This window comes from Carcharodon carcharias, chromosome 13 (genome assembly GCF_017639515.1).
Source record: "Carcharodon carcharias isolate sCarCar2 chromosome 13, sCarCar2.pri, whole genome shotgun sequence".
Taxonomy (NCBI): Eukaryota; Metazoa; Chordata; class Chondrichthyes; order Lamniformes; family Lamnidae; genus Carcharodon; species Carcharodon carcharias.
In genome coordinates this window covers 67,329,285-67,351,706 of record NC_054479.1, presented here as the reverse complement: position 1 = coordinate 67,351,706, position 22,422 = coordinate 67,329,285, and the positions used below count along the sequence as shown (strand labels likewise).

Sequence of the window (22,422 nt, the reverse complement as noted above, 5' to 3'; positions counted from 1 at the left end):
AGTAGCAGCCCATACAAGAAACCCCTTCATGCAGAGCGGTAGTCCCTCTTTAAGCATATCTTCATGCACACCTTATTCCCTTTAGGGATAAATGGGGTGGAGGTGGAAGGATTTCATATCTTATATGCCATGCTGGCTATGAATGTACCTGAGCTCCTTGCTGATTAGTGGGTGTTCGATGCCACAATCATGTTGACGAGCAGGCAGTACAAAGCTTGTGTGCTGCCTGCTTCAACTCAACCAGGCAAGGAGTACATGTTATCACGAACCCCACACCTACTAATGGACCTAATCAAATTTTTAGGCCTGGTTATCATTCTAGTAAATTAGTCCTGCACTCTCTCCAATAATATATCCTTCCTAAAGTTTGGTGTCTGGAACTGCTCACAGGTGTGGTCTAACCAAGGCTTTGTTTAGAAGCATGAATTCTACCTCTTTTTCTTCTAGTGAGGAAAGATATTAGCTCCGGTGATGTGGAATCTTTATAGGTAGAGCTGGGAAACACTAAGGGGCAAAAAACGTTAATGGGGTTGTATATAGACCCCCAAACTGTAGTGGTGATGTTGGGAATGGCATTAAGCCAGAAATTAGAGATGCATGTAATAAAGGAACATCTGTAATTATGGGTGACTTTGATCTGCATATAGATTGGGCAAATCAAATTAGTAACAATACCATAGTGAAGGAATTCCTGGAATGCATATGGGATGTTTTTCTGGACCAATACATTATGGAACTAACAAGAGAATGGGCCAAAACAAAAACAGAATTACCTGGAAAAACTCAGCAGGTCTGGCAGCATCGGCGGAGAAGAAAAGAGTTGACGTTTCGAGTCCTCAAACTGAGGACTCGAAACGTCAACTCTTTTCTTCTCCGCCGATGCTGCCAGACCTGCTGAGTTTTTCCAGGTAATTCTGTTTTTGTTTTGGATTTCCAGCGTCTGCAGTTTTTTTGTTATTATATAAGAGAATGGGCCATCCTTGAGTGGGTATTGTGTAATGAGAAAGGAATAATTGGCAATCTAGTTGTGTGAGGCCCCTTGGGGATAAGCGACCATAACATGTTAGAATTCTTCATGGAGAGTGACGGAGTTGATTCTGAGACTTGGGTCCTGAATCTTAATAAAGGAAACTACGGTGGTATGAGGCGTGAGTTGGCTATGATGGATTGGGAAACATTACTCAAAGTGATGACAGTGGATAGGCAATGGCAAACATTCAAAGAGCACATAGGTGAACTGCAACAATTGTTTATTCCTGTCTGGCGCAAAAGTAAAACAGGAAAGGTGGCCAAACCATAGCTTACAAGGGAAATTAGAGATAGTATTAGGTACAAGGAAGAGGCATAGAAATTGGCCAGAGAAAACAACAGACCTGAAGATTGGGAGCAGTTTAGAATTCAGCTGAGGACCAAGGGATTGATTAAGAAGGGGAAAATAGAGTACGTGAGTAAGCTTACTGGGAACATAAAAACTGACTGTAAAAGTTTCTATAGGTATGTGAAGAGAAAAAGATTGGTGAAGACAAATGTAGGTCCCTTACAGTCAGAAACAGGGGAATTTATAATGGGGAACAAAGAAATGGCTGACCAATTAAATTCATACTTTGGTTCTGTCTTCACAAAGGAGAAGATTAATAACATACCAGAAATGTTGGGGAACACAGGGTTTAGTGAGATGGAGGAACTGAAAGAAATCAGTATTAGTGGGGAAATGGTGTTGGGGAAACTGATGGGATTGAAAGGCAATAAATCCCCGGTGCCTGATAATCTATATCCCAGAGTACTTAAGGAAGTGGCCCTAGAAATAGTGGATGGATTGGTGGTCATCTTCAGAGATTCTATAGACTCTGGAACAGTTCCTACAGATTGGAGGGTAGCTAATGTAACCCCACTATTTAAAAAGGGAGGCAGAGAGAAAACAGGGAATTATAGACCAGTCAGCCTGACATCGGTAGTGGGGAAAATTCTAGAGTCCATCATAAAAGATTTAACAGCTGAGTACGTGGAAAACAGTGGCAGAATCGGACAGAGTCAGCATGGATTTATGAAAGGAAATCATGCTTGACAAATCTACTGGAATTTTTCGAGGATCTAACTAGTAGAGTTGATGAGGGAGAGCCAGTGGATGTGGTTTATTTGGACTTTCAGAAGGCTTTCGACAAAGTCCCACATAAGAGATTGGCATGTAAAATTAAAGTGCATGGGATTGGGGGTAGTGTATTGAGATGGATAGAAAACTGGTTGGCAGACAGGAAACAAAGAGTAGGAATAAATGGTCTTTTTCCAAATGCAAGCAGTGACTAGTGGGGTACTGCAGGGATTGGTGCTGGGACCTCAGTTATTCACAATATATATTAATGATTTAGGTGAGGGAACTAAATGTAATATCTCCAAATTTGCAGATGACACAAAGCTGGGTGGGAGGGTGAGCTGTGAGGAGGATGCAGAGATGCTTCGGTGTGATTTGGACAAGCTGAGTGAGTGGGCAAATGCATGGCAGATGCAGTATAATGTGGATAAATATGAGGTTATCCATTTTGGTAGCAAAAACAGGAAGACAGATTATTATCTGAATGGCTAAAAATTGAGAGAGGGTGATGTGCAATTAGCTGGGTGTCCTTGTACACCAGTCACTGAAGGTAAGCATGCAGGTGCAGCAGGTGGTAAAGAAGGCAAATGGTATGTTGGTCTTCGTAGCCAGAGGATTCAAGTACAGGAACAGGGATGTCTTGCTGCAATTGTACAGGGCCTTGGTGAGACCACATCTGGAATATTGTGTGCAGTTTTGGTCTCCTTATCTGAGGAAGGATGTACTTACTATAGAGGGAGTGCAGCGAAGGTTTACCCGACTGATTCCTGGGATGGTGGGACTGACATATGAGGAGAGATTGAGTCAATTAGGATTATATTCATTGGAGTTCAGAAGAATGAGGGGGGATCTCATAGAAACCTATAAAATTCTAACAGGACTAGACAGGGTAGATGCAGGAAGGATGTTCCCGATGGTGGGAGAGTCCAGAACCAGAGGTTACAATCTAAGGAGATGGGGTAGACCATTTTGGACTGAGATGAGGAGAAATTTCTTCACCCAGAGAGTGGTGAGCCTGTGGAATTCGTTACCACAGAAAGTAGCTGAGACCAAAGCATTGTATGCTTTCAAGATGGAGTTAGATATACTTCTTGGGGTGAAAGGGATCAAAGGGTATGGGGAGAAAGTGGGAGCAGTCTATTGAGTTGGATGATCAGCTATGATCATAATGAATGGTAGAGCAGGCTTGAAGGGCTGAATGGCCTACTCTTGCTCCCAGTTTCCATGTTTCTATGTTTCTAGTCCTTTAGAAATAAAGGCTAGCATTCCATTATTTGATTATTTTCCTGTTCACAACATTTTAATAATTTATGTACCTATGCTCCCAAGCCTCTTTGGACCTCCACTGTTTCTATCTTTTCATTATTTAGAAAGTACACTGTTTACCCTGTTCTATCCTTTATAGATCCAAAGTGGGTGACCTCACATGTGTTGACACTGAAATCCAGTTGTCACAGATTTGCCCACTCACTTAGTCAACAAATATCTCTTTGTAATTTTATGCTTCCATCTACATAACCTTAAGATTAGAGCTAAGGCATTCAAGAATGAAATCCAGAAGTAATTTTTCACATAAAGGGAAGTAGAATTATGAAATTCCATTCCTCCAAAAAGCTGTGAATGCGGAGGAATAATTGGATCTTTTAAGACTGGTGTTGATAGACTTATGTTAAGTAAGGGTGAGGGATATGGATCAAAGGCTGGTAAATGAGTTGAGTTATAGATCAACCATGATTTAATTGAATGGTGGAGAGGACACCAGTGCCTAAATGGGCTCTTGCTGTTGCTATGTGTTGACTCTTTGCGAGGCCTCACTAGTAGCACAGAAACTCCCACATGTTTCCACTCCACGTCTACATCATTCCGATATCAATAATTACAGGAAAAACCTGGAATAAATGTATTTTAATTACTAAATCCCAGCTTTGGCAATAGGTACTGACTTTTTTGTATTGTTTTTCAGGCTGTACTAGAGGGCTTGCAAGAGAGGCACCATACATTGAAGATGATATCCAGGCTTCCAACTGGGGGTGTGGTCCAGGCCATTGTCAGAGATGAAGGAAAGTGGTTTGCTGAATCAGACTATCAAAAAGGTGGCAAACCTGCAGGTTACTGAGAGCCTGTGTAATTGATAACCGTAATTGTGTTGAAGTCCACACTTACAGCAGTATATATGTTTATGAAAAAGTAACTCAGTGAGACACACTGTGTGAATATAGCCATTAAACAAATCCTTTAATCAGCCTCAACAATTTCCTGATGCAGATTCATCATTTACATTTTTTGAATGCAATGATTTGAAAAGCAACTATAGATTGCGGGTGAGTGGGGAGAAATGGGTGCAAAAGATTTAAATAGTTTACTTTCAGCTCTCAGATCCAGGGACAAATCTAACCAGGCTAAGCTGATGGAATAAAAATCTCTCTTTGCTGGCTGTAAGAATTTGATATGAATTGTTCTGAACAGTTCCCAATCCAGTGCTAAACTAGACAGAGCGAGAGAATGCATTGATCTTGAGGCTGTGCTTCACTGTCAGTGATCAATTATTAATCTTATTTTTATAAAACAAATCAGTCAAGTTACTGGAAAACCTTTCTATTTTCTCTATCTGATTATCAGTTTAGAAATTTCCAGACCATGAATTGAAAGATGGACTGTCCAGATCCAGTGGTAACAAGATTGAAACTCAAGTTCGAAGTGAGAAGCTGCACACCTCGCAATGCCTTACCTGGCCTTACACCTCAATCAGTAGATATACAAGGTGAATATCTGCACTCTCCTTCCACTGGTTCACTGTCAACGGAAGATGTTGTAATATGCCTTTAAGAGATAGCAGCATGCCATCACTTTAAGGGAAGTGTGTCATGTAAGCCAGCCTCAGTTTCACTTTGGCCTGGAAGTCTTCAAGCTTTCTATCTATTTATATCTGTTCACATGAGCCTATTCTTAATAAATGAACCCACAATGTGTTTGTACAATCTCTTATGAGTGATTGGTATTTTTATATCATTATAATAACATGACAGAAGAAACACCTGACCATGGGCACTAACACCATTTAGACATTTTTCTTGAGTTTCTACCAGCTCTTCTGTCAAAATTACAGAGTACAGGCAGAATAACCTCTGGAGATGTTCTGCCCCATTGTCTTGCTGCTGTTCTATCCAATGGGTGCAATATTTTCTATTCATTGAGATCAATTCCATCTGGTCCATTATCTGGCCGATGATATTTGATCGCACTTGTGCTGATTGTCCTCAGAGTTCTTGAGCAATCCTGGATTTTATTTGTTCTCTTTTGGTTTATTTTTCATTCGTTTTTACAGGATGTGGGCTTCGTTGGCTGGGCCAGCATTTACTGCCCATCCCTAATTGCCCTTGAGAAGGTGGTAGTGAGCTGCCTTCTTGAACTGTTGAAGTCCATGTGTCCCTTTTGTTCTCTGAAAATACTATAATTCTTACAATTATTTTCATGTCTTGCTGTTTGTCAATTTATTAACTTTATTTTGCTGCTATATTGTGAAAATATCAATAAATTATGAAACCAAATGCCTCTTTGTTTATCTGTGAGTTCTCTACTTGAACCTATTCTAGGGTACAGAGTGCTGCAGCATGCTGGATGTTGTCCTTGAACCTCTCATCTTTGGGTTTCAATCCAGCCCAGAAGAAATCTTTTTTCTTTCTCCAATCCAAACACTTTTTATAACCACAATCATGTCAATATTAGAGAAACAGGATTTTTTTAAAACCACCTACTGGATAGGGACACACAGGTGTATACAAGACCTTTTATTTCATGCTATATATCCAGAGCCACTGACTCACTTGGTTATCAGTTCTACACATTTACCAAGTACAAGCATTTATTTTGTACCTTTCTTAGACTCACCAGGCAGAATTTTTTACTAACTTTAACCACTTGTACTTAAGACCCTGCTTCCAGGTTTCCTGCCCAATCACAGAGTGTGGCTGTGATGACAACCTGCATCTATCAATGGAGAGGTTTCTTGTTGAAGGGGCTCCAATGGGGATCAGAGCGGCTGCACTCTACGTAGGTTCCAGAGGCTTCAGAAAAGCAAATAAATGGGAACAAGCTGTGGGAAGGCTGTCCCCTGGGGGTCTCTTAGCTGGAAGTCCTGCAGACTCACAGAGAAGTGTTTTTTCATGGGGGCAGGGGGGCCTGAGTGTAAGAGTCCAGTCTCTCAGATCAAACAGGCATGGCTGCAAATGACTGAGAAGTCAGAAGAGGATTGTGGCCCCTCACAAATGGACTCAGTGCAAGGAAACCGACCTCCTTCAGTTGATGAGTCAGTGCTCCTCCATGTTGAATATCACTTGGAGGAAGCACTGAGGGTGGCAAGGGCACAGAATGTATACTGGGCGGGGGACTTCAATCTCCATCACCAAGAGTGATTCCGAAGCACCACCATGGACTGAATTGGCCAAGTCTTAAATGACTTCGCTGCCAGACTGGGCCTGCAGCAGGTGGTGAGGGAACAAACAAGAGAGAGACATACTTGACCTCATCCTCACCAACCTGCCTGCCGCAGATGCATCTGTCCATGACAGTATTGGTAGGAGTGACCACCGCACTGTCATTGTGGAGGCGAAGTCCCGCCTTCACATTGAGGATACCCTCCATCGTGTTGTGTGGCACTACCATCGCACTAAATGGGACAGATTTCGAATAGATATAGAAACTTAAGAATGAGCATCCATGAGGTGCTGTGAGCCATCAGCAGCAGCAGAATTGTACTCGAACATAATCTGTAACCTCATGGCCTGGCATATCCCCCACTATAACATTACCATCAAGCCAGAGATCGATCCTCGTTCAATGAAGATTGCAGGAGGGCATGCCAGGAGCAGCAGCAAGTAGACCTAAACATGAGTTGTCAACTTGGTGAAGCTACAACACAGGACTACTTGCATGCCAAACAACATAAGTAGTAAGTGGTAGATATGTTGTTGATTAGGTGACAGTGACTGCCCTTGATATCAAGGCAGCATCAAGGAACCCTAGCAAAACTGGAGTCAATGGGAATCAGAGGGGAAACTCTCCACTAGTTGGAGTCATACCTAGCACAAAGGAAGATGGTTGCAGCTGTTGGAGGTCAATCATCTCAGCTTCAGTACATCACTGCAGGAGTTCCTCAGGGTGGTGTCCTAGGCCCAACCATCTTCAGCTGCTTCATCAATGACCTTCCTTCCATCATAAGGTCAGAATTGGGGATATTCGCTGATGATTGCACAATGTTCAGCACCATTCGCAACTCCTCAAATACTGAAGCAGTCCATAACCAAATGCAGCAAGACCTGGACAAAATCCAGGCCTGGGCTGACAAGTGGCAAGTAATATTCGCACCACATAAGTGCCAGACAATGACCACCTCCAACAAAAGAGAATCTAACCTTCATCCCTTGACATTCGATAGCAAAACTGTCACTTAATCCCCCACTATTAACATCCTGGGGGTTACCATTGACCAGAAAATGAACTGAACTAGCCATATAAATACTTTGGCGACAAGAACAGGTCAGATGCTAGGAATCCTGTGGAGAGTAACTCACCGCCTGTCTCCCCAAAGCCTGTCCACCTTCTGCAAGGCATAAGTCAGGAGTGCAATGGAATACTCCCCACTTTCCTGGATGAGTGCAGCTCCAACAACACTCAAGAATCTTGACACCATCCAGGACAAAGCAGTCAGCTTGATTGGCACCCCTTCCACAAACACTCCCTCCCTCTACAAACCAATGCACAGTAGCAGCAGTGTGTACCATCTACAAGATGCACTGCAGGAACTCACCAAGGCTCCTTAGGCAGCACCTTCCAAGCCCATGGCCATTACCATCTAGAAGGACAAGGGTAGCAGATAGATGGGAACACCACCACCTGGAAGTTCTCCTCCAAGCCACTCACCATCCTGACTTGGAATTATATTGCCATTCCTTCACTGTCACTGGATCAAAATCCTGGAATTCTCTTTCTAAGCACTGTATGTGTATCTGCACTACATGCACTGCAGCGGTTCAAGAAGACAGCTCACCACCACCTTCTCAAGGAGCAATTAGAAATGCGCAATAATGCTGGCCCAGCCAGCGATGCCCTCATCCCGTAAATGAATAAAAAAAACATACCTTGCAGCTCCACCCATTCTTCACTCTCGAGGCATCTCCTCATATCCCCATCTGAGCAGCCAACACTGGCACTCACCCTAATTTTTGTGCCACCTCACACATTTCCTTCCCAATCAAGCTCCACAAATGTTGATGTTTCATCATCTCCACAAAATCCATTTCTCACTTTCATATCGCTCTGTGTTCTCCCCTTGTAGGAGAAGAGAATGCCGAACTCAGGGGAGACACAGAGAATGGCCTCCAGTGCTGACCACCCTGATCGCTACAGACTGGGCTGCACTGGAGATTGGCAGGGTGGAGGAGTGCATAGCCATTGATGATGGAGGGATGTGGGTCTTACTGGAAATCACCCTGCCACATGACACATAACAATCACCAATGTCGATTTATCACATCCATTCTGGACACCCTGGCTGCTTCATATTGAAGGGCCCTCAGATCTGTCCAAGCACCTGAAATACTTTTTCAGTAAACCAATGGGTTGTTCAGAGAGCACTCCTGTTCTCAATGTGGCTCCAGTTGTATCTTTTCTCTGTATTAGTAGTCGGCCTCCTCACGGCTTCATTAGCCATGTCCTTACATTCAAGGAGCTGCAGCTGCCTCTGCTTGGAGGATTAAAGACCTGTGGGAAATGTGGCTGACACAGAATAAAGGTTTCATGGCAGTGTCATGGAAGTGTTTAGATTCTCTATTGTTGGAGATGGTCATGCCTGATGCTTGCGTGTGGTATAAATGTTACTTGCCACTTATCAGCCCAAAGCTGAATGTTGTCTAGGTCTTGCTGCATGCAGGCACAGGCGGCTTCATTATTTGATAAATTGTAAATGAAAATGAATACTGTGCAATCATCAGCAAATATCCCCATTTCTGACATTGTGATGGAGGAGAGATGATGGATGAAGCAGTTGAAGATGGTTGAGGCCACTACCCTGATGAACTATAGCAAACTGTCTCACAGGGACATTGGTCCAGCTTTGTTCTGGTACAATCCATCCACCATGTCCCATCTCCCCAAGAACCACTCCCAACGTCCTAGTAATCTAAAGCTGTCTCTCGTGAATAACCTCCCCAGCCATGCGTCCATCTGTTCTCTCCTACTGTTTCAACACTCACTTGTACATGGTGGTTGATGTATAGAGTACAAAAGTAAGGAAGTTATAAACTTTATAAAACACTGGTGCAACCTCAACTGGAACATTACATCTGATTCTGGGCATGTCTTTTCTGTAAGGATGTAAAGGCATTAGAGAGGGTGCAGAAAAGATTTATGAGAATGGTTCTAGGGATGAGGGACTTCAGTTACATGATAGATTGGAGAAGCTGGGGTTGATCTCTTTGGAGGAAAGAAGGGTGAGAGGAGATTTTAAGAGGTTTAAAATCATGAAGGGTCTGGACAAAGCAGATAGAGAGAAACTATCCAGAACCAGAGGACACAGATTTAGGGTGAATGGCAAATAAGCCAGAGGTGACATAAGAACATAAGAAATAGGAACACGAGTAAACCATTTGGCCCCTCGAGCCTGCTCCACCATTCAATAAGATGGTGGCTGATCTTCTTGTGTTTCACTTTCCACATTCCCATCTAACCTGACAACCTTTGATTCCTTTGCCTAACAAGTCTCTATCTACCTCTGCCTTTAAAATATTCAATGACCCCCGTCTCCACCATCTTCTTGAGGCAGAAAGTTCTAGAGTTGCACAACCCTCAGAGAAAATATTTCCCCTCATCTCTGTCCTAAAAGGGTCATCCCTAATTATAAAACAGTGCCCTCTAGTTTAGGACTCACCCACAAGAGGAAACATCCTTTCGACGTCCACCTTGTCAAGGTCGTTCAGGATCTTGTTTACTTCAATCAAATCACCCCTCACTCTTCTAAACTCCAGTGGAAACAAGCCCAGTCTTTTCAACTCTTCCTCATAAGACAACTCACTCATTCCAGGTATCAATCTAGTAAACCTCCTCTGAACCATCTCCAATGCATTTACATGCTTCCTTAAACAAGGAGACCACAGTTACACACAGTATTTGAGATGTAGTCTCACCAATGCCCTGTATAACTGAAGCATAACATCCTTACTTTTATGTTCAATCCTTCTCATAATAAAGGCTAGCATTCCATTAGCCTCCTTAATTACTTGCTGTACCTGCACACTAACTTTTTATGACTCATGTACTAGAACACTTAGATCCCTCTGCACCTCAGAATTATGCAGCTGTTCTCCATTTAAGTAATACTCTGCCTTTTTCTTCTTCCTGCCAAAGTGAATATTTCACATTTTCCCATATTAACCTCCATTTGCCAGATCTTTGCCCACTCACTCCACCTATCTATATCCATCTGCAACCTCATGTCTTCTTCACAGTGAAGAACACCATTGGAAGCCTTTGAAATTCATAAAATTGAAGTTAAATTATTGATCTGGTTAGGAAATTGGCTGAGTGGCAGGAGATGGAGAATAAAGAATAACAGGCAGGTACTCTAACTGACAGGATGTGGTGAGTGGTGTCCCACAGGGATCTGAGTTGGATCCTCAACATTTTACTGTATTTATTCACAACTTTGATAATGGAATAGAAAGCCACATATCTAAATTTGCTGATGACACAAAGAAAGCATTGTAAACAATGTAGATGGAAGCATAAAATTACAAGGGGATTGATAGATAAAGCAAATGGGCAAAAACATTTTGACAAATAGATTTCAATATAGGCAAATTTGAGTTTATTCACTTTAGGAACAAAAAGAACAGAACATGGGCCTTTCTAAAGAGTGGAAAGCTAGAAGTATTGGAGGTCCGAAGACACTTGGGGATTCATGTATTCTTTTTTATTCTTTCACGGGATTTGGCCTTCACTGGCTAGGCCAGCATTTATTGTCCATCCCTAATTGCCCTTGAGAAGGTGGTGGTGAGCTGCCTTCTTGAACCACTGCAGTCCACATGGTGTAAGTACACTAACAGTGCTGTTAGGGAGGTAGTTCCAGGATTTTGACCCAGCGATAGTGCACGAATGGTGATATATTTCCAACTCAGGCTGGTATGTGACTTGAAGGGGAACTTCCAGGTGGTGGTGTTCCCATGCAACTGCAGCCCTTGTCCTTCTAGATGGTAGTGGTTGTGGGTTTGGAAGGTGCTGTTGAAGGAGCCTCAGTGAATTGCTGCAGTGCATCTCGCAGATGGTACATACTGCTGCTACTGTGCATGGTGGAAGGAGAGGATGTTGAAAGTGGTGGATGGGGTGCCAATCAAGTGGACTGCTTTGTCCTGGAAGGTGTCAAGCTTCTTGTGTGTTGTTGGAGCTGCACTCATTCAGTCAAGTGGTGTGTACCTTGTAGGTGGTCGGCAGGCTTTGGGGGGGTCAGGATGTGAGTTACTCATTGCAGGATTCCAAGCCTCTGACCTGCACTTGTAGTCACAGTATTTATATGACTGGTACAGTTCAGTTTCTAGTCAATGGTAGCCCCCAGGATGTTGATAGGGGAGGATTCAGCGATGGTAATGCCATTGAATGTCAAGGAGCGATGTATGTAAATTATTATAATGTCATGAACAGGCAGAGAAAATAATCAAAGCAGCTCATGGAATTCTGGCCTTTATACCAAGAGCACTAGAATACAAGGGAGTAGAAGTCATGCTTCAGCTGAACAGAGCCTTGGGTAGATCACAGCTGGAGTACTGTGAGCAGTTCTGGGTACCACACCTTTGGAAAGATTGCAGTATAGATTTACTAGAATCATACGAGGACTGCAAGGCTTAAATTAAATCATGGAGACATTAAACAAACCAGGATTATTTTCCCTGGAATTTAGAGGGTTAAATGGATATCTTGATCAAAGTTTTCAAGATATTAAGGCAAATAGATAGGAGAAATAGAGAGAAATTATTTCCGCTGGTTGGGAGTCTAGGGCTAGGGAGTATGGTCTAAAAATGAGAGCTAGACCTTTCAGGAATAACACTAGGAAACACAAATGATAGTAGAAGGTTGGAACTCTCTTCTGCAAAAGGCAATTGATGATAGATCAATTGTTAATTTTAGCCTGAGATTCATAGGTTTTTGTTAACCAAAGATAGGGATTCAGGAATCTGGGACAAAGGCAGGTGTACGGACTTAGGTCGCACCATGATCTCATTGAATGGTCCATTCCTGTTCACAGTGATGGTCCATATAGGGATGGGAAGGTAGGGAATTGTGGAGCACCAGTATGTGGGAATGTGATTTCAGAGGAACTGGAGTCTGAATAGCCGCTCATGGACAGATTTTCAGGGATGAAAGGGTCCCTGATGCATCCTTACTCCCTCCACTGTTCCTCCTCTTGCTCCTCCTTTTCCTCTTCTGCCTGTTTCTCCTCAACTTCCTCCTCTGAATGAGATGCTTTCTGAAGACTGGGTGCCATGACTGCACCCTCATGAGTGAAGTTATGAGGAAGGCAGCAGGCCACCATGAATTTGAAGCCAACCGCCAGTGAGTAATGGAGAGTTCCCCACCAATGGCCTGGGCAGTGGATTTGTCATTTTAGAATGCAGGTGGTTTGCTCCATGATGTTCCTGATGCCAGTATGGTTCTTGCTGTAGTTGTGCTATCGACAGATGGTTGGGTAGCAAAGGGGAGTCTTTGAGGCCAGTATGGAGCAGGTAGCCCCTGTCACCAATTAGGCACGCTCTTGTTCATTTTGCTGGCCCAAAGATAGTGGTATGGCCCCTGGTGCAAGACAAATGCATCATTGGTATTACCAAGATTGCAGAATGTTCTGTGCCTGGTCGCACACCAACTGCTTGTTCATGGAGTGGTAAATCCTTGCATTTGTGGCATATCTCTCAGTTCAGATGTGGAACATGAAGAACCATATGTGTGTTCAGTCAAAGGCTCTCTGCACCATTAGGAATTCTAGTCTCCTGGCAAAGCCACTTGCCTGCTCTTCCTGCTTCTCTGGTAAGAGAGAAGACAAGAAGTCCCTTCTTTTAGTATACAAGGCTCCTGTCATTTCCCTGAACTGTGAAATATTGGAAATGGGGCCTGTTCCAGACTAGACTGTTCTGCTGACATCAAGATTTAGGGCCACAATGATCTTCGCAATCACTGGCAGTGCCATCCTTGCCCTGTTGTTCAGTTCCAGGTTTGGTTGCACAGTTCACTCACCACATCTTTGGTGAAATGTAGACATCACAGATGAAGCTGAGGTTGAAATAGGTGAGCTGTTCTCTGAAAAGCCTTGGTGGGTACAGCCCTACATTGCGAGCCCTCCTTCCTGTCCCTCTGTGCACATCTTCTGCTCTCTGCTGCCTCTGATCCATTTCCAAATCATATTGCAGCCCCAGAGTGATTGCAACTGTAGACCCCATGACCAATGCCAGCTTTCTCCTGACAGGCCTTTCAACTCCTTGAATTTCCTTGTCAAAGTCCAGAAGATCACTCCCTTACGAATCCAAAAAACTTTTCCAAACTTCACCAAGAACACAAACACAATACTTCTGCGGGAACATCTCATCTGAAAGTTACATAGTGATTCCTTTAAATAGCACTAGTGGGGGTCCCCAGCTGAGCACGTATGCAGCTTGGAGTGACTATGAGAAGGAGTTAACAGGATGTATAATGGATAAAATGGAAGTCTGTGTGGACGCTGTCTGATGTCATGATCTGCCCAGACTGCATGATTCCGACATATGCATGGCACAGCTGCACCAGTGCCATCATAATCATGACATGCCATGTGAGGCACACTAAGTGGCCAGAAGCAGTTGGCTGACATTTTGGAAGGATTGAGCCATTACCATCAGTGCTGTGGAGCTGAATATTTCAGCTGGAGCTTTGATCTAGGTACAAATTAAATTATACCTTAATGGGCCACTAGCTGGTGCTCAAGACCTGGATAAGATCTGATTTAATCTTTGGTAGTATTAAATGCAATAGTCCCTACATAGATCACAGAATGCTGCAGCACAGATGTAGGTGCTTCAGTCCATCAAATCTACAACAGAACCTTTCCACCCTGTGAGCCATCTAATCCAATTCTCTTTCTTGGACCCTGATACGTGCCATAACATTTTCTGCCTCCTCCAGGAGTTAGCATTCCCAACTTTTGGGTATTGAGATGCACATTGTCATAACTTGGGTGAGCATGGCTGGGTCTGAGGGTCTTTTCTCACTCTTTTGCATACATGAGGGAGGTTCTAGAAATAGTAGGACAGGTTCCTGGGATCTAAAGGCATTGAGGAGAGGGCTCTCAAGGTCTGAGAACATTAGGGCTACAATGAGGGAATGCTGAGAATGCAGTCTAGCGTTCTGAGCGGGGAGGCGGTGACAGGCTTTGCAGGATTTAGGAAGCCAGGTGAGGGATGTCCTATCAGCAAGAGTTGGGATGGATATTTGGAGCACTGAGAGTTGTTAGGATCTGACAGTATTGGCTGGGGCAGACTTTAACTTCTTGTGGAGCAACAGGCAGTGGAATTAATCGCTCCTTATTTCCTTTGTGTTTCATTATGTCTCGTCCTGCATTATTACCTTGCACATTGAGGAATATTTTATTTTGATGCTCTTGCAGCAAAAAAATTATAGTTTTGAAAACGTATGGACAAAACTTCAAGGGTTGGTAACCAGCGGGCACAGGTCAAGGTGACTGGCAGAAGAAACAGATGCAACATGAGGAAAACATTTTTATGCAACAAATAGCTAGGATTTGGAATGCACTGCCTGATAGGGTGATGGATAAAGATTCAATAGCAGCTTTCAAAAGGAAATTGGATAAATACTTGAAGGGGAAAAAATTGCTGGGATATAGGGAAAGAGTAGAGGAGTAGGTCTCTATGGATTCCTTTTCAAGGAGCTGGTGCAAAATCGATGGGCCAAATGACTTCCCTCTGTGCTGTATTATTCTGTGATTCAATGATTCAGGGGCTGTGGAAGGGTGATTTCCAGGTGCTGACGGGGTCCCAATGCACAGTCAGAAAGTGCGGAGAAACTCCGCTTTGGCCATTTGGTGGAACCCGTGCCACATTTTTCAATACTCAGGCAAATAACTGCCTGGCATTAGGGCTCCCATCCCTTTGAAAGACAGGATCCTCAGCTCAAGAGCTGACAGCCAATTGTACTGCTGGCAGCTCTTACATCTCAGGGGTGCCATCAGGAGCGGTAACTACTGCAGGGTTTGTAACTGTCAAAAATGGACACTGGCCTCCCAGGCAGGTAGTTGGAGTGGGAAACAAAAACAGAATTACCTGGAAAAACTCAGCAGGTCTGGCAGCATCGGCGGAGAAGAAAAGAGTTGACGTTTCGAGTCCTCATGACCCTTCGACAGAACTGTCGAAGGGTCATGAGGACTCGAAACGTCAACTCTTTTCTTCTCCGCCGATGCTGCCAGACCTGCTGAGTTTTTCCAGGTAATTCTGTTTTTGTTTTGGATTTCCAGCATCCGCAGTTTTTTTGTTTTTTTTTTAGTTGGAGTGGGAGTTTGTTGGACTTGCTGGGGCCAATTAGGCAGGTCTGAGCAAGGGGTGGAAGGTTTGCTGAGGGCATGGATGAGTGTTTCCATTGAGGCATCTATTGCCACAGGGAGCCCATCTAATAGCCAGAGTGTGCCTGATCAGGAGGGTTTTCTGCTCCCCGCCCACAGGGAGCCCTTCTTTTTTAACAGGGTGTTTAAAAAAGCTCCTTTTTACTACAGGTCAATAAAAGTTTCAATCATCAAGACACTTTAAAGCATCAATAGCAGAAACTGCAAGCATTTGAATCCTCTTTATCTTGTGTAAATAAACATTGTGCAATTAACAGAAGAGCTGTCTAACAAGCAATGTTTTCCCAAGGACTTAGCTGTTTCAACATGTTAATAGCCCAGAAATCTATCAGCCAAGCCTCATTTTGCATTCTTGGCTGAGGGTATTTCTTAAGAAAGTGGAAAGTTATCAGAATTACAGTTTGTTTTTTAGTTTATTTTACACAGCCTATTGTCACTATAATGTTCACTGATTCCAAACGGCATATAGAACCATAGGACCATGGAAAAGTTAATGTGCAGAAAGAGGCCATTCAGCCCATCATGTCTGCACTAGCCAAAAAGACAAAAACAAAACTAGCTGCTCGTTTTAAACTCACTTTCCAGCACCTGGTCTGTAGCCTTGCAGGTTACAGCACTTCAGATGAAGATCCAGGTACCTTTTAAATGATTTGAGCATTTCAGCCTCAACCGCCAACCTAGGCAGTGAATTCCAGATGCCAACCACCCTCTAGGTGAAAACGTTTTTCTTCATGTCCTCACTAATCCTTCTATCAATCATCTTAAATCTGTGCCCCTGGTAATTGATCCCTCAGCTAGGGGAAACAAGTCTTTCCTGGAACAGCTTCAGTCTGTCCGCAAGCATGACCCAGACCTCCCTGTCCCTTGCCATTTCAACACACCACCCTGCCCTCTTGCCCACATGTCTGTCCTTGGCCTGCTGCATTGTTCCAGTGAAGCTCAACGCAGACAGGAGGAACAGCACCTCATCTTCTGCTAGGCACTTTACAGCCTTCCATACTTAATATTTAGTTCAACAATTTCAGATCATGAACTCTCTCCTCCATCCCCACCCCCTTTCCAATCCCCCTTTTTCCAATAATTTATAATTGTTTTACAAATATTTTTCTTTTCCCTATTTTTAGACTTATTTTGATCTATTGTTTCATCTCCACCTTTTAGCCCATTTTGATCCCTTTCCCCCACCCCACCCCACTAGGGCCATCTGCTACTTGCTTGTCCTGCTTGCTACCCTTAATGTCCCCATTAGCACATCCTTTAGATAATATCACCACCGTCAACACCCCTTTGTCCTTTTGTCTATGACATCTTTGGTGGTCTCTTCTTGGCCTCCACCTATCACTGGCCCCCTATCCAGCTCTACCTGTCCCTCCCCCTTCTACCAGCTTATATTTCATCTCATTTCTATATGTCTTAGTTCTGATGAAGGGTCATACGGACTCAAAAAGTCAACTGTATCCCTCTCCACAGGTGCTGTCAGACCTGCTGAGTTTTTCCAGGTATTTTTGTTCTTTCCTGTCTACTCTATCTAGGTCCCTCATAATTTTGTACACCTCAATTAGGTCACGCCTCAGCCTGTTTTGTTCTAAGGAAAACAACTCCAGCCTATCCAATCTCTCCTCATAGCTGTAATTTTCAAGCCCTGGAAACATTCTTGTAAATCCCCTCTGCACTCTCTCCACAGCAGTTATGTCCTTCCTGTAATGTGGTGACCAGAACTGTACACAAAATTCCAGCTGTGGCCTAACTTGTGTTTTATACAGTTCCATCATTACATCCCTGCTTTTGTATTCAATATATCGCCCAATAAAGGAAAGCATTTCATATGCTTTCTTGACCACCATGTCCACCTGTCCCCAACGATCTGTGAACATGCGCTCCAAAGGTCTCAACCCCTCTCATTAACTTCCCATTTGAATATTCCCTTGTTTTGTATTTTCTCCCAAATGCATTACCCCAAATTTTTCCAGATTGATTTCCATTTGCTACTTTGCTACCCACTCAATCAAACCATTCATATAATTCTGGAGTCGACAGCTATCATCTTCACTATCAACTACATTGCCAATTTTTGTGTCATCTGCAAGTTTCCCAATCATACCTCCCACATTTAAGTCATTAATATATACAACAAACAGCAAGGGCCCCAACATTGAGCCCTGTGGAACACCACCAGAAACCATTTTTCATTTGCAAAAATGTCCATCAACCATTACCCTTTGTTTCCTGTCGCTGAGCCAATTATGGATTGAACTTGCCACCTTCCCCTGATCCTGTGGGATCTCACTTTTCTGGCCAGTCTGCTGTGTGGAACCTTGTCAAATACCTTACTGAAATCCATATAGACAACATCCACTGCACTACCCCCTTCAATCATCCTTGTTACTTCCTCAAAAATTTCCATTAAGTTAGAAAGACACAATCTTCCCCTAACAAAACCATGCTGACTATCCCTGATTAATCCGTTCCTTTCTAAGTGACAGTTTATCCTGGCCCTCAGAATTGTTTCCAATAATTTGACCACCACCGAAGTCAGACTATAATTTCCTGATCAATCCGTCACACTTTTTAAATAATGGTACAACGTTTGAGATCTCCAATTCCCTGGGACATTGCCTGTATCTAGTGAGTATTGGAAAATGATCCTCAGAGCATCTGCCATTTCCTCCCTGGCTTCCTTCAACAGCCTGGGATACAATCTGTCTGGCCCTGGTGACTTATCCACCCTTCAAGGATGTCAGTCGCACCGGTACATCCGATCTCACTATGCTTATTGTATCTAATATTTCAGGCTCCTCCTCTTTAACTAGGATATCTGCTTCATCCCTCTCCTTAATGAAGGCAGAGACAAAGTACTCGTTCAGAACCCTGCCCACATCTGCACCAACCCACAAGTTACCATGTACATCTCTGATAGGCCCTACCCTTTCCTTAGTTATCCTCTTGCTCTAAATGTACTGGTAAAACAGATCATAGGTGAATGGGCATAGAACTGCCATAACTTGGCATGGTAGACATGAAGAGCCATTGGTGGTGGGTGAGGGTGTCATAAGGTGGCATGGCTGGGGCATGGAGAGTTTGGGAGGATGAGAGGGTGTGAGGGGTGAGGGCTAGAGGGTCTTACATTTTTATTACAACTGCAGTGAAATCTCACAGTACCGTGGTGGGCCTTTAAATAGCCTGCCTTAACACCTGGTAGCCCGTCTGGTTGCCTCCGAACATTTTCCTGGGTCGGTCAACCCAGCTACAGCCCACACCTGCCCCCGGAAATGAAATTCCCATCTTGCCTGGCACTGTCTACTTTCTCCTTTCTCCTGGGACAGGCAGGCCAAGTTGGGAATTTTCTCAACTCCCGCTACCCACCTCAAGGATGAAAATCCAGCCCAACATTTCAGGTTAATGACCTTTCATCAGAACTGGGAAAAGTTAGAGATATAACAGGTTTTGAGCAAGGGGTGGGTGGGACAAAGACAAAAGGAAGGTCTGTGATAGGGTGGAAGACAGGAGAGATTGAATGACAGATAAGGTCCAGGGCCAAAGTGAATGTTGATGGGGCAAGAAGAGAAACAGGAAACAAAATGTGCTGAGAGCCGGTGGGCTGCTCGTTGAGAGCAAAAGGGAGGAGGACCAGCAGCTGGTCACCCCGGGGCCATCCTTCCAAGTGACTCCGGGAGTGTCCGGCCCATCCAAATCTCTTCCTGTGACCTCAGAAAACCCAGCTCTACAGGCTGAGGAGAGTGCCACTGCCACACAGCAGGACCCCAAAAATGGGCCAGGGCCCTCCAGGTCTCGGCCCTCCAGAGGATGCCCTCCAAAGTTATCACAGGCAGGGCATAGCAGTCAGTAGGCCACCTCCACCTCCTCAGTGGATTTTGGGGTGAACCGAGATGTAGCGGCAGGGCTAGGAAAGTTAAGATGTAACTCTTATAGAGTTAAAACAATTAAAGTAAATTAACAAAATTGGGATAAATCAGGCACAGCCCCTAATTCAGGTCAGCTGTAAAACCAATAACAAAGTTTAAAGGAAACGTTGCACAGCCTGGGCATGGGTGTTAATCACTTGTACATAATGTTCACTTTCTTAATAAACTCCAAAGAATATGTCCCTGCCTATGGCCCCTTGTTCAGATGAGCAGTGTTCATGTCACTCAGTTGTGAAACCTTGGTTCCTGTATGAGATGAAGGCAGATTTCTTAGCCCAGGGCCTCTTTCCTGTGCTTTGTTTAACCTTCCCAGCACACTGATAGTGCACCTTCACTGGTCACATCAGTCATGCCTGCGCCTCGATGGGGATTACCATTGCCGCCAGAATGTCCTGAGCTGGCAGCACAGAGTTCCATAATTCTCTCTGCACGCTCTCAGCACCTTTGAGGTTTGACTGGCTTCCCATCGCATCCAGCACCTGTATCCGGTGACAGTGTGGTCCTGAAGGGTTCAGCTCATGAAGGATGCCATAGAATCAGGAGAAGTTGAGGTTTCCCTGCTGAATCTCTGCGATATGACTCTGTTCACAGACCGCAAGCGAGCTGCCATCAGCCAGACAGGAGTCAGACATCGCATAAGCTAAAAGCAAACCGGGAGGAACAGCAGCTCATCCTCCCATTAGGCACTTTATAGCCTTCTGGACTTAACATTGAGTTCAACAGCTTCAGAACATGAAGTCTATCCCCCATCTTTTTTAATTCCTTTTTAAAATTTATTTTATATTTACTTATTTTTATTCATTGTTTTATCCCTTTTTTATCCCGTTTTCCATTATTTTTCCCCAACCACTGACCCCTCCCCCTAAAAGGAGCATCTGTTACATGTTCCGTGTTGTTCTTTCACAGAGTGCTGGCCCTTGTTCTGCTATTAACACATTCTGCTTTCTTACCTTTATGCCACTATCAGCACCTCCTTTAGCTCTTACCACCACCATTAACAGCTCTTTGTCCTTTTGTCCAGGACATCTTTGTCAATCTCTCCTTTCTCCCACCTATCGCTGACCTTCTATCCAGCTCCACCTACTCCACCGCCTTAAACAGTATAAATTTCATCACTTTTCTACTTCTCTCTAGCTCTGGAGAAGTGCCATTCAGACTCGAAATGTTAACTTTCTCTCTCCACAGATGCTGTCAGACTTGCCGAGTTTTTCCAGTATTTTTTGTTTTAATTCACATAAGCTTTGTGAGGATCTATGGAGTATTTCCACTGCATGTTGTTATCATCCTCCTGGAATGTAGGGACTATGGGCATCCACTGCATCTCCATTCTCCTTATCACAGAGGCTACGTGCACTGCCATCAGCCAGACAGAGTCAAACGTTCACGGATGCAATGTGAGGATCTATATGCCTCTTCACTGCATGCCACCGTCATCCTCCACAAATCTAGCAGCTACGAGGGCCTCCCGAGCGCACCTGCCTCATTTGGTCAGTGCGATGGCTTCATCCACCAGACCAGTCCAGGCACTGGAACCTCATTTGCAGCGTCCCAATGGTTTAATCCACCAAGGTGATAGTTGCAGCATCAGCCTCATTATACCTTTGCTCTGCTGCAGCCCGAGGCCGTCGCACAAGTGTCATCATCCATGGCCTCTGTGGGTAGCCCTTGTCCCTGAGGAGCCAACCCTGCAGCTTCTGCTCACCCTGGAAGATGTCAGGGATCTGAGACCTACTGAGAATGTAGGAGCCGTGGACACTCCCTGGGAATCACGCAGAGACCTGCAGGATGTGTTTGTGGTGGTTGCAGACCAGCTGCACATTCAGCGAATGGAAGCCCTTGTGATTGACATGGTTGATCACGTGTTGCCACAGAGATCTGAGCACCACATGAGTGTAGTCAATGGCACCCTGCACCTGTGAGAAACTTGGGATCTGGGTAAATCCCAGCGCTCTTGCATCCTGGCTGTCCTGATCCTGGGCGAAATGTACAAAGTTGTGTGCCCTCGTGAAGATGGCATCCTCATGGGTGTGTTTGTGGGTGGAGGTTTGTGATATTCCACAGAGGTCACCTGTGGAACCCTGAAAGGAGCCACTGGCCTAGAAATTGAACACCACTGTCACTTTCATGGCCACAGACAGTGGATGCCCTCCATGTCCCCATGGCACCAAATCCTGCAGTAGCTGGCCAATGTGAGTGACCAGTTCCCTAGAAATGTGCAGACTTCAGCAACACTGATTCTTGGTCATCTGCAGGAATAACAAGTACCATCTACAGAACCTGGGTCTAGCTGGGCGCCGACCAACAACCATGCTCTGTGGCTCTTTGGCAGCGTGCATGGAAGCCCTAGCCACCCCCTCTTCCTGAGGATGCTGCCCTCCCTCTGTGCAGCCAAGAGCCTCCATCGCTCTCTTCTACTTCATCTCCACTGTTTGTAGGCCATGAGTCATATAGTTGGTTCACCAGACTCCATGATCCTTATGTGCTCCTACTGCAGGATGAAAGGGAGAGACGTGTGGTTAGCATGGATGTACTAAGAAGCTCTCTTGGTTAAGTCTGAAGGCCCCTTAATGCACCCCGGAGGGTGCTGGCCACCACTTGGATGGCCAGAGTTTAGTGGGCTGCATGGCTGTCTGAAACCCCACCCACCTCCACCCCCACCCCCACCCCATCTATTGGCAGCAGCTTTGCCCATTGGTCTGCATGCTATGCTCTCAGTTTAGGCGCAGGCATTCTCCTAACTCGCACTGCAAGGCTGCGCTGTTAAC

The 22,422-nt window shown here is 44.5% G+C and overlaps 1 pseudogene; it reads left to right on the top strand.

The window, feature by feature from the left end:
* Positions 1-4,205, top strand: part of LOC121286189 — an 83,606-nt pseudogene extending 79,401 nt beyond the window's left edge.
* The last annotated feature ends 18,217 nt before the right edge of the window (positions 4,206-22,422 follow it).